The sequence below is a fragment of the Lathyrus oleraceus genome, chromosome 2 (genome assembly GCF_024323335.1).
Source record: "Lathyrus oleraceus cultivar Zhongwan6 chromosome 2, CAAS_Psat_ZW6_1.0, whole genome shotgun sequence".
Lineage (NCBI taxonomy): Eukaryota > Viridiplantae > Streptophyta > Magnoliopsida > Fabales > Fabaceae > Lathyrus > Lathyrus oleraceus.
In genome coordinates this window covers 281900464-281912885 of record NC_066580.1, presented here as the reverse complement: position 1 = coordinate 281912885, position 12422 = coordinate 281900464, and the positions used below count along the sequence as shown (strand labels likewise).

General features: G+C 40.2%; 1 non-coding gene across 1 annotated transcript; it reads left to right on the top strand.

The window, feature by feature from the left end:
• Positions 1-8385: 8385 nt before the first annotated feature.
• LOC127124954 (small nucleolar RNA R71) lies at positions 8386-8492 on the top strand. The gene has a single exon (XR_007804425.1). It is a non-coding gene; the product is annotated as a small nucleolar RNA R71 (small nucleolar RNA).
• Positions 8493-12422: the final 3930 nt, after the last annotated feature.

Genomic DNA, 12422 nt, shown 5'->3' with positions numbered 1-12422 from the left:
CCTTAGGCATTGCATTTTGCATCTCATATGAAAATGAGAAGGTCATCCTCCAAAGTCTTTTCAAAAGATGGGGAAGTTAGGTGATTCAAGCCTGAGGGTCTCTGTGAATTGATCATCAACCATCTGAGTGTATGGGCTTCAATTAGGGTTTCTTGATTCTTCAAAGGTCTTGAGCATCATATTATCTGCAAGGACATATCACCATCATCATGGTTCTATCATCATCAAAGGTTTCAGAGTTCATCCTCAAGTTCCTCTGGATTAGGGTTGTGACCTCTGGTCAACCATAATCAATGCAGTTCTTCCAACTAGGGTTTCTCAAAGAGATGAGGTATTGTCTTGGGATAAGGATCACATGATTATTATAAGGAGCTTGCATGAGCTAGGGTTTCATTTTGAAGCAATTTCACCAAGTGGTGGAGGCTCAAGTTGATCAAGACATTTCAAGGTCATCTGAGGACCAAAAGTCAACTGTGGAGTCAACTGAGGGCTATGAGGTGGGGAAATGAGTTGAGACACCTCAATCATGTTCAAGTGGGGTCTATTCATCATCCTAAACATCTATCTTGAAGATTCAAAGGTCATGGCAAAAGTTACTAAAAATGGAAAATGACCTATAATTCAAAGTTTCCAAATTTGGCAAGTTTTTGGTCCACTTTCAACTGGACTTTTCAATGTCAAAGAAGTTTCAAATGGATTTTGGGTGAACATGAAAGTTGTAGATCTTTGTCTCCCCTTTCCAAAAAGTCCTAATTCATGTCCATATGATGAATGGTTAAGGAGTTATGGTCATTTGATCACAAAGTGTGCATGGAAATTCAAAATGGCATAACTTTTGATGTAATGCTTCAAATTAGTTCATTCTTTTTGCAAAGTGCTTCTAATGTTCAAGGCATATCGAAATGATATCATTTGAATCAATTGTGAAAGCTAAGCCTCAAGGAATCATGGTCAAAAGTCATATTATTTCACATTTGTTCTAAGGATGATATCATGCTACAAATCAAAATTCACAAAGAACCAAGGCAAGGCTTCACTTCAGCATTCTTCGTAGACCACATTTGAGTAAAGTTGAGCCATTGCCATGCATGAAAGAGGCGTGTATATTCCTTTTTTCACACATGTTCAAAATGAAGCAAATCTTCACCATTCATTCTTGGCTTAAGATGCAAGCAAAATGACTTTCAAATCCTGACCCTTGGTTGTTCTTGAGTGGATTCCAATCCAAGCATGGGGCTGAACACGTGCATTATGGCCATGGGAATTCATTTTCATTTTTGCAATTGGCATGATAACTCACTAATCATGATTAGTAAATGGCTAAAAGGATTATCAGTGTCATTAGCAAGGAGTATAAATAGAGAAACCCTAATCATAACTGCAATAACTGCATTTTCAGATCTAGAATTCAAGAAATTCTCTCAAAATCTCTCTCTTCGAATTTGCATTTCCTTCACACAAACCTCAAAGATTATTGCAGATTCTTAATCCTCATGCTTCACTGATCAAGAATCATCCATTGTTTGGTGTAATTCTTCAAGAAATCGAGCAGTTCAAGTGCATTATCATGATGAGCGGATTTGGAAATTGAGACGCATTCAAGAGGTTTCATCCATTTCTTTTGGCATAAAGCTTCAAAGGAAGTTAAAAGGAGTTGATCTGGAGCAGTTGAGCTCGTGAGATCACGATTTCAGAGATCTCCATTTCCAGGTGACTTCATTTTCACTCTCTCCTTTTGCTGATTTTAGGTTATAGGATTGAAGATCGTGATGCATAGGTCATGAATATATGATTAGAATTGAGATTGAGTGAGTATTAAGGACATAGTTGTGACTGGAAGTTTGGATCTAAAAACTTCTCTCCTTCGATTTGCAAAACCTAGGAAGAATTAGGAGAATCTAATAGGATATTTGGAATCAGCGTTGAAAAATGAGTGGAATGACATTGGTTTGGTGAACTTGCCGCCGTGGGAGCCACCAGGGACTTTCCGGAGAAGACGACCGGAGCGGAGCTCCGGCGTCTGTGTTGTGATTAGGGTTTGATGAGTGGGTTCCATGTGGTGCACTGCGTGGAAGAGTGATTGGATGAGATTTCTTTGACCAAGGCCACGCGTGCATTGACTGCTGACTGGGGAGGGTGAGTCAATTAGTGAAACGGTGCGTTTCACTAGTTTGAACTTGGACCGTTGATTTCAAAGCGCGCCAGATCCTGTGGTCTCTGATTTTTCCTGATTAATTCAAATAATTCGTTTACCTCCATTTTCTATTTTATAATTCAATTATTTTAGTCATTTTGTTTAATTCATAAAAAATCCAAAAATTGTCCAATTGAGTCCCAATTTTTTTTCATAGTTTTGTATTTGTGTCTACTTTTTTATGGTGTTAAACTCAAGAATTTTTGATGTCTGGATTTTTACGTGGGAACTTTTGAATCAATATTGTGCCAAATTGATCTAGTGCATTCAATGCATTGTGAGATCCTCAATTTTGAACCTTTTGATCCACTCTTTTGCATACATGACATTCATACATGACATGAATTATTGGTCACTGGTTTGGACTTTTTCTCACATGTTATCATCATTTTTGACACATAGAGAAAAATGTGACAATTTGTGTCACATTTTTGACATTGAATTGGTGCATTTTTTTTCACATAGCATTTGTATCATTTTTGACTTGATCTTTTGCATATTGAACATTCATGGCATAAGGAACTTATACAAAAAATCCCAAAGTCATTGCATGCATTTCTGGTTTGATATGAATTTTCTAAGTTGGAAGTTCATTTTGTGCATATTTTTGGTCATTACATGGCATAGGAAAGTTGAGGTACTTGATCATTGATTTGATGCTGGTCCTTTTGAGGACATTGGAGGGAGTGTTTGAATGTGTGATGTGCAAAAGGATGGGTCCTGGATTGGTCATTTGGTAAGGTTTTGAGTCTTGTCTTTGTACTAGAGTTTTGACCCAGTTTTAGGGTTTGTTCTTGGTCCATTCTTTGACTTGGTTTGGGGTCTTCTTTGTGGTGTGAGCCTTTGCCTCTTTTACATTGGTTTGATCCCTGATTTGTGATTAAATTCATCTCATGCCATTGTTTGTTTATGCTTTGTTGTGTTGATTGAATGTACATGAACTAACTTTGTCGCTTGTTTCAGGTGGATACTCATCATTGATGATTGGGTTTGTTCTCACCTTGTGAGATACAAATGCATTGAGTTCTGACCTATTTTTGTTTTGTAGGGTTTTAATTGATGTGGTGAGCCCATGAGCTCATTTGAGTTCTAAGGCACTTATGCATTGGATTGTGTAACTATTAGAGGGTTTCACAGCTTGTCTTCTGGTTTTATGATTGAAGTACTAATTGTTTAGTCTTTGTACATGTACCTTAGTTGCTTACTTGCTTTAGCTCTTGCTTGAGCATTGGTTTGTGGTTGATACACCACTCAGGTAGTTAGCTTCTTACTTCATGTAGTCTAGAGTCCTGTCACCTTTTTGGCAGGCATTTTACTGGCAAGTCCTCCTTCAGAGGCTCTGTTTGTGTTTGTTTAAAATTGTGCCCAAAAACCTCCAAGAAGAGGCATGTGTTATATGATAAGACCTCCAAGAAAAGAGGCAATTGACAGAAGGTAGGGATCTGTAGCCGATTCCCCGTTATTCAGTGTGTCGTTCTTTATGCTCGCACTATGTGCTGATGCTTCTGAACATGTGCCCCAGATCTTTTGTCTAGAGTTTGTCAAGTGGAAAAGGATCCCACTTTCTGGATCCCCATGCTTTCTTTATCATGAGCTCACCCTGGCCAGGGTTAAGAGCATGAGGTCTCATCCTCATTTAGACTTTGATCAGCTTCACCCTGACGTTCAATGTTAGTGGTTAAGAGCCCATTTGATTACCCTTATAGTTTGGCTTGTTTGTCGAGGTTGATATGACCCCTCTTGACTAAAGCCCACCTATTGTTTGAGACTCTTGTATGGATATAGTGTGTGATGTTTGTTCACTTGTGTTGGTGTGGTTATTTGCTTTCCTCTTCTCATCTCCATTTCTGTAGGAGTCGTACGATTAACTTCTGAAGAAGTTGAACGTGTGAAGAGTTTAGACTTGAGTTGACTCGCGTACAGGTTGAGTCAAATTCTTGTTAGAGACCTCAACTTAGGGATATTTAATTGCATGACAACTATTAGGCTCGAGTATTAGTCTCCCTATTAGTTTGTTGTTTCCCCGGTCTCTGGTTAGGAAAGTGTTTTACCCCTGGTAAGGGGAACTACGTCGCCCTGATTCTCATACCAAATGAGATACGTAGGCAGGAGGTTGAGAGCAATCTCCCCGGGCACCCTTTTCTTTGTTTTCGCGTGTGTTCACCCTTATTCTCGACTTGTGTTTACCGTTTCGAGCCTTTGTTTCCGGCATTTGCTGGCGTTGGTGTGAATACCCGTTTGTTCAGCGTGTGTGTGTGTGGTATGTTCATACTTTGGGGGATTTCTTCTGTTATTATTCGGGATTCACTAGTTGGGGTTCACTTTGGTTACCTATTATCCGTTTGGGGTTCATTTGTGACGATTGTTATTCATATTGGGGTTCATCTTCGGGGTTCATTTGTGACGATTGTTATTCACATTGGGGTTCATCTCGGGGTTCATTTGTGACGATTGTTATTCATATTGGGGTTCATCGTCGGGGTTCATTTGTGACGATTGTTATTCATATTGGGGTTCATCTCGGGGTTCATTTTTGACGATTGTTATTCATAATGGGGTTCATCTTTGGGGTTCATTTGTGGTGGTTGGTTATACATATCTGGATATTTGGTTACTCTGTTGGGGTTCGTTCTGATGACCCTTTTCTTTGGTGTTCGTTGGTTAGCGTTTGTTATTGTTGGGAGTCGGGTGTAAGTCCATATATTGGCATTCTGTTTCCTTTTTGTTATTGTTGGGAGTCAGGTGTAAGTCCATGTATTGGCATTCTGTTTCCTTTTTTGTTATTGTTGGGAGTCGGGTGTAAGTCCATATATTGGCATTCTGTTTCCTTTTGGGGTGTTTTCTTTTGACGTCTCAGCGTCCCTTTTTGATGTCTTGTTTCAGCGTGCGTTAGCCGAGCTACGAGTGCTCTGATTCTCCTTTGGATAGAGAAGATACGTAGGCATAAGATGCGATGTCTTAGCGAGCATGTCTCCTTTTCCCGAACTACGTTGACTCTGATGTTTGTTTCTGACAAACTACGTAGGCCCAAGATGCAACATCCTGCCGAGTCCACTTCCTCCGTCTTCTTTCTCTCCCCCACCTGTTTATTGTTCCAGTTTGTGCAGTTTCTTTGAGCAGTTTATTAGCAGCCCTTTCCTTTCCTTTGAGCTATCTTTTGAGCGTGGATCCCGTCGAGTACGGCGGACGTGAGGGGTGCTAACACCTTCCCCTTGCGTAACCGACTCCCGTAACTTGTAATCTCTGGTTGTAAGACCGTTCCTTTCCCTTTCTTAGGTTAGTCCCGCGCTCCCTTTCCTTCATAGGATGAATAACAACGGTGGCGGCTCTGTTTTTTCCCCAACGGTTGTTTTTCGCGTTGCGACAAAGGTTCTCTATGATTTCGATCTTAGCTTTGTCTACTTCAATTCCTCTGTCAGATACCACATGACCTAACACAATTCCTTGTTGAACCATGAAATGGCATTTCTCCCAGTTTAAAACGAGGTTTACTTTCACGCATCTTTCGATTACCCTTTCAAGGTTTGATAGACATCCTTCAAAACTCTGCCCACAAATAGAAAAAAATCGTCCATAAAGACTTCCATGATGTCGTCTATAAAATCTGCGAAGATTGCCATCATGCATCTTTGAAATGTTTCGGGAGCATTGCACAGTCCAAATGGCATTCGTCGGTAGACGAATGTAACATAAGGGCATATGAAGGTAGTCTTTTCTTGGTCGTCAGGATGGATTGGGATTTGAAAGAATCCTGAATAACCGTCTAAATAGCAGAAGTGAGAATGCTTAGCCAATCGTTCAAGCATTTGGTCAATGAAGGGTAGAGGGAAATGATCTTTCCGAGTGGCTTTGTTTAGTTTTCTATAGTCGATGCACATTCTACTTCCGGTCACAACTCTTTGTGCTATGGATTCACCCTTTTCATTCTTAACAACTGTAACACCCCCTTTCTTGGGTACTACATGAACAGGGCTAACCCATTGACTATCGGAGATCGGGTATATGATTCCAGCATCTAGAAGTTTCTTTACTTCATCCTTGACTACCGTACTTAAGATTGGGTTGATCCTTCTCTGGTGTTCTCTAGAGGTTTTACAATCTTCCTCCAGCATAATGCGATGCATACAAATAGAAGGACTTATTCCTTTTAGATCGGCGATGTTATATCCTAACGCTGTTGGATATTTTCTTAGGACATCTAGTAATTTCTCAGTTTCCATCTGTCCCAAGTCAGCGTTGACTATTACTGGTCTTTTTAGTTCAGTGTCTAGGAATTCGTATCTTAGGTTATTTGGTAGTGCTTTTAGTTCCAAGTCAGGTTTCTTTGGGCATGGCATGTGGTTGGGTGTAAGTGCTAAGCATTTGCTTAGACTTTCGTTTTGGTATGGTTCATGCCAATTATCGTCTTCAAAGATTTGAGGGATTTGGATTTTCATTATATCATAGTATGTGGTTTCTTGCATCTCCATCTCTCTCACGCACTCGTCTATGACATCGAGTAGATAACAGCTATCGTCTATAGTTGGCGCTTGTAATAATTGGGTCAAGATGTATTCAACCTTTTCCTATCCAACTTCGAATGTCAGCTTACCTCTACTGACGTCTATTATGGCTCCGGCGGTAGCCAAGAATGGTCTTCCTAAAATGATAGGTGTATTGGCATCTTCTTTGATGTCCATGATTATGAAGTCTGTAGGAATGTAAAATTGTCCTACACGTACAGGGACATTCTCTAGTATACCGACAAGATATTTGATTGAGCGGTCAGCTAATTGAACAAACATCTTGGTTGGTATTAATTCTCCCATACTGAGCCTTTTACAAATGGTTAAGGGCATTACACTTATGCTGACTCCTAGATCGCATAGAGCTTTGTCTATGACGAATTTTCCAATGACACAGGGTATGGAAAAACTACCCGGGTCTTTTAGTTTGGGAGGCATGTTATTCTGGATTATTGGGAGGCATGTTATTCTGGATTATTGCGCTACACTCGGCAGTAAGTGTAACTGTTTCGTTATCCTCAATCATTTTCTTATTGGATAGGATTTCCTTAAGAAATTTGGCATAGGAGGGCATTTCTGTGATGGCTTCTGTAAAGGGTATCGTAATGTTTAGTTGCTTCAGAAGTTCAACAAATTTCCTAAATTGACTCGCAGTTTTAGAACTTTGGAGTCTTTGGGGATACGGAATGGGTGGTTTATAAGGAGGTGGAGGCACATAAGGTTTTTCTTTCTCTTCGGCCTCTTGGGTATTATCTTCTATTTCCTTTGGTTCATTCACCTGCTCAGTTGAGGTTTTAACTGGCTTTTGGTACAAGGCAGGGTTTTGGAGTCTTGGATCTACGGGTCCGTCTAATTCTTTTCCATTCCTCAGTATAACGGCATTTGCATGTCCTTTTGGATTAGGTTGCGGCTGTCCATGGAAATGTTCCAGCTAGAGCGGCTGTAGATGCTTGATGTTGAGCCACTTGTGAAATCTGTGTTTCAAGCATTTTATTGTGGGTGGCTAAGGCGTCTAGTTTGTTCGCTAGTTGTTTAAGTTGCTCGCTAGTATGTATGTTTTGGTTCAAGAAGTCTTTGTTTGTCTGAGCTTGGGTAACTATGAAGCTTTCCATCATTAATTCAAGATTTGACTTCCTAGGCATGTTAGGAGCATTATTAGTTGGATTTTGATATCCAGGCGGAATAGCTGGTGCTTGGCCAGGTGCATACATGGCATTGTTATTCTTATACGAGAAATTAGGATGGTTTTTCCAACCTGGGTTGTAGGTATTTGAATAGGGATTTCCTTGTGTGTAATTCACTTGATCGGTTGGGACTCCTGCTAATATTTGACATTCTTGTGCAGTGTGTCTAGGGTTTCCACATAACTCATAGTTTGGAGTTACAGCAACCACGGTGGCTGCGGTTGGTATGGTCAAGTTATCTAATTTTTGAACAAGGGCATCCACCTTTGCATGAACATGGTCAAGGCTAATGATTTCGTATATTCCACCCTTTGTCTGGGATTTTTCCACTGGAGTTCTTTCACCTCCCCATTGGCAATGGTTCTGGGCCATGTTTTCAATGAGTTGATAGGCTTCGTTGTATGGCTTATCCATAAGTGCACCGCCCGCGGCAGCGTCTACTATCAGTCTTGTGTTATACAGAAGCCCATTGTAAAATGTGTGAATGATCACCCAGTCTTCGACACCGTGATGTGGACATTTCCTCATCATGTCCTTGTATCTCTCCCACGCTTCGTAGAGAGATTCAACATCTTTTTGCCTCAATCCGTTGATTTGAGCTCTCAGCATAGCAGTTTTGCTCGGCGGAAAATATCGGGACAAGAAAACGGTCTTCAGTTCTTCCCATGTTATAACTGATTTGGATGGAAAGGATTGCAACCAAGCCCAAGCTCTGTCTCTTAGTGAGAAAGAAAAGAGGCGCAATCTTATCATATTTTGAGATACACCATTCGCCTTTACCGTATCTGCGTACTACATAAACTTGGTCAGGTGTTCATTATGATCGTCCGTAGGATTTCCAGCAAATTGATGTTGTTGGACGACTGATAATAGTGAGGGTTTCAGCTCGAAATCGTTTCGATTGATAGCTGGGGCAACAATGCTGTTGTGAGGTTCTTGTTGGGACGGGGTAGCGTAGAATTTAAGAGGACGATTTTGTGGTCCTTCTTTAGTCATGGTTGGTTTTTCTTCTGGTTTAGGAGGAGAGAAGATATCGGGAATATTGTACTTTTGTTGATATTCGTGTATTCGACGTCTTACGTATAAGAAACGCTCTAATTTTGGGACTGGTGGTGCTAAGTTATCGCCTTGTGAGCGAGTACTTGGCATACAATTAGGGAAATAAGGGAGAGTAAATTAGTTTTTATTTTTACCTTAGTCTATATCGTGCAACGAAAGAATCGCACTATTCGACTAAAACAGGTCCCCGACAACGGCGCCAAAAACTTGATGCTTGTCGTGACTATATATAAAATATAGTCTATCGGGTACTTGACTGCAAGTGCACAGTCAAGTCGCTTTAGTTTTAAAAGATATCGATCCCACAGAGACCTATGGTCAAACTAGTATTACTAACGTCACTATGTTTAGCTAAGGGAATTGATTAGTAGAAGTTCATGGGCAAAATAGTAAATCTAGGGGAAACTTAGTTTTAAGAAAGAATATTTGGAAGGAATCAGTATGCAACGCATTAATTGTCAGGGATTCGATAAGTCACCGATGAATAGTTTAAATGCCAAATATCTCTAAGTAGAAAATATTTATTTAAAAAGCTTTATCTCACACTCTCATGATTGTTGATTCGGCCTATAGCTCAAAACCAGAATGTACGCTCTCGCTGTCCCATTTGAAGTTAAAATTACTTTTTGAAAATAAATAAGTTCTAATTGCTTTTAAAGTGCTCTCACTGTTTTTAAACTCAATGCCTAATTTTTACTATCCAGCTCGAGCCTCACGCTCTCGCGATTGTTGGTTCTCACCTTAGTTAATTTCCCACTCTCGTGGCAAAACCGTATTAAATAGTTTTTCACGCTTTTGTGATAAAGTTAATTAAATTTAAATTAAAAACTTCAGCCAAAAAGATTGTTTGAGAAAAAGAGTTTTCACCGATTATTATTAAATCCCATCAAAGTAAATTGCTACATACTGATACCGGTAATTTAGCCGGACATGTTAAATGAGGCAAACACAGAGCATAAACAGATCAACATTGCGGCAAACATAATTATAATAATAATTGGGCAATAGTAATAATAATTCAATAAAAACCTAACAATCGAAGTAACAGAGTATAGCGAATCTCAGAGCACTTGAGAAGTCCTCCACATGTCGGTAGGCTTCTGCTTCTTCAATACAAATTGTTTACTAAAATTAAATAAAGTGTAGTAGTTCCCGAGTGTAGGAAACTGCTACTATGGCTAACTGGAAAACGGGAAGGAAAAGAGAAAAAGGGAAATTCTAAAAAGAATGGCGAATGAATTAAGGCAACGGAAACAAAGTTGCTGAAAAGAAAATAAACTAAAAAGCTAGAAAGCTGTAAAAATTAATTGCAGAGCGTAAGTGTAAATGTAGGCGTCCCAAATTTTTCCCACTTTGGTCCTTTATATAGTGCTCCTTTAGGTCTTGGTGGTTGAGATATTTAAGGAAGACTTGGTTTGAATGAGGAATCTGGGGGAGTCATGTTGTTGGAGGAAATTTAGGCACGTTTGGGTGCCTGTGGTTAACTGTTTCAAAGCGCATATTCTGTCCGCGTGACGCTCGTCATGGGCCTGTGACGGTCGTCACAGGCTGGGTCGTGAGGGTCGTCATAAATCTGTGATGGTTGTCACATCAACAAATTCTGCATTATGGTTTTCTGCTTTTTTCTGTGCTTTCTCATCTGTTTCTTCTTCTTTTTCTTCCTTTTCTTCATTTTGCTCATTAATGTTTCGAGATTTAAATACCTGCAAAAACAACTCAAATAATTGCAGAATAATCGGGATATTAATTAAAATGGTATGATCTTTGAGTGTAAATCAAGGCAATTATCTGATGTGTTTTCGCGTTATCAAACACCGACCCAAACACTCGACCACTGCGGGTCACTTGAGTAACATCAACAATGCTCACTACTGAACTAGTCGTAGGTAACGAGACCTTTTGACCATCCTTCATCATTGTAGCATTATACTGATATAGAACAACTTTATCAGATGAATACGGGACTAGGCCCACTAACCGTATTACCAACAGCGATACTGATCTTTGACTTTTCCTGTTCCTGGAATCATACTGGATTACCAACTTCTCAGGCTGCTTGAAAATAGGCACTATGACATTAACATCGTCATCTACATGACAGGATTGAACAATTTGAATCATGCCTTCATCCATCAGTCGTTGGATGTCTTTTTTCACAACTTCACAACCCCTCGTGTTAACACTACAAACAACACAACCATCATGGTCGTGCTCACATTCACTTACCATACCAACATCCTTATGCATCTGCACCAAGGATCTTCGGATAAACCGCACATCAAAAACTTTAAACTCGCCAGGACAACCATCCACCATATTCATAGAAGAGTTCCCATGAGCGGGAAATGGATTCACTTTCACATTCGGCGCACGGTCCTCGAAGGACACCATACCACTCTTCATCAGTTTATGAACCTCATACTTGAGCGGATAAAAATTTTCAATATCATGTCCGGGTGCTCCTTGATGAAAAGCACAACGTAGCTCAGGCTTATACCACCAAGGAAGTGGCTCTGGCGGGTTTCTTTGTTGGATCAGGTTCTTGAGAACCAAGGATGGATAGAGTTCTGCATAAGACATAGGAATCCGGTCGAAAGAGATCTTCTTCCTCTCAAGTGTTGTTAATGATGATTGTTGTTAGTATTGTTGTTGTTATAGGTGTTCGTTCATTGTTGCGGTTGTTGCTGTTGACGTTGTTGTTGTTGAATGGGTGTTGTTTGTTGATTAGATAATACTGAGATAACGGAAGATACTTGATGATGATGATGTTGACGGGATGGTGGATTCCTTCTGATCTGAGGCCTCCTCTACCTCCCACTAGAAATTGCATTCACTTTATTGTCCTTCTTCTTACCGAAATTGCTACCATATCTCTTGCTTGTTGATGCCTCATCTTTTGACAAACGTCCTTCTCGGACCCCTTCCTCAAGCCTCATCCCCATATTCACCATCTTGATAAAGTCACTAGGGGCACTAGCAATCATTCGTTCATAGTAAAATGAACTCATAGTTTTCAAGAAGATCTTTGTCATCTCTTTTTCCTCCAAAGGAGGAGTGATATGGGCAGCCAATTCCCTCAATATCTGCGCGTACTCCTTAAATGTCTCTTTGTCCTTCTGAGACATAGACCTCAACTGGTCTCTATCAGGCGCCATGTCCACATTGTACTTATACTGCTTGACAAAAGCCTCCCCTAAGTCATTGGAAGTGTGAATGCCGACACTGTCCAATCCCATGTACCAACGGAGCGCAACACCAGTCAGACTATCTTGGAAGTAGTGAATAAGCAATTGATCATTGTCGGTCTGAGTGGACATCTTACGAGCATACATAGCAAGATGACTGAGCGGACAAGAGTCCCCTTATATTTTTCAAAGTTAGGCACTTTGAACTTCACCGGGATCTTGACGTTGGGCACTAAACACAACTCAACAACACCTTTCCCAAACAAATCCTTACCTCTCAGCGTCTTCAATTCCT